Genomic DNA, 1,025 nt, shown 5'->3' on the forward strand with positions numbered 1-1,025 from the left:
TTTGCCTGTAAATCAGGTCTGGACAGTGACTTCATGAGAGGAGGATGACACATGAGGCAAATGTTTGTGTCAGAGCCAAGTGCTCATGTGGTTCCCGGTGGCCCAGGTGCAGGAAAGTCACACTTCAGCGGGGACACTGCCTGCTCAAGTGTGCAAGAGCCAGTGGAGCATTCTCCCAGTCTGCCTGGCCCAGACCCTGAGCACTCAGGACAGGTCCACCTGCGCCCCCTGCTGGTCTCCAAACTCAGTCCTCAGCCCATTCCATCCACCTGGTCTCCTGGAAGGGCTTACGAATTCTGCAGGTGCATCTTCCTCATGTCGCTTCCCAAAGCAGTAGTAGGAGAAGCACTAACGTGTGCAATCTGGGGTGAAGACATTCAGTTCTCAGATCCCTGACGGCTTCGAGACAGATAAACTGATGCATCTGTTACAAGATGTTTCAGAATTTCCTGATACTTGATTTTGCTTTTGCCTTCGCCTTGGTTCATTACAAGCACATGATGACCTTGAACCAAGAGCCCCGCTAGTTCATACCTGGTCATAATTCTCCTTGGGTGACCCTTGCAGGTGTAAATATTTGGTGGCTGTTGTTGTTGTTTTGGTTGTCGTCTTAAAGGGCACTTGACAGGTTCCCACTCACATTACACATGTCTTTGCAATGAGAGCAAAATGTCCTCAGGGAAAATGTGTCATTTTCCTTGATTACTTCTGTAGGTTCTCAGGTGCCCTTGAAAATGACCCTGACAAGACTTCTTATTATGACTCTGATATATTTAAGCTTCTTTTACTCCAGGTTTATAATTTTTCTCATCTGCGAATTGAGATGGAAAAAACATGACTATGAATGGAACTCTCATTCTTTATAGCGGTTCTTCCTCCATTTCTGGCCTAAGAAACCCTCAGGGAGAGTTCCCAGTCTGCCTTGGGCCTGATCAAGTCCATTCATTAAAGACTCAGTGGATTTTATGGAGGATTGAATGGATTTATTAGGATTACGTCTAAAATACTGACAGCTACTACATATC

Source organism: Pteropus vampyrus, unplaced genomic scaffold (assembly GCF_000151845.1).
Source record: "Pteropus vampyrus isolate Shadow unplaced genomic scaffold, Pvam_2.0 Scaffold611, whole genome shotgun sequence".
In the NCBI taxonomy this organism is placed as follows: Eukaryota; Metazoa; Chordata; class Mammalia; order Chiroptera; family Pteropodidae; genus Pteropus; species Pteropus vampyrus.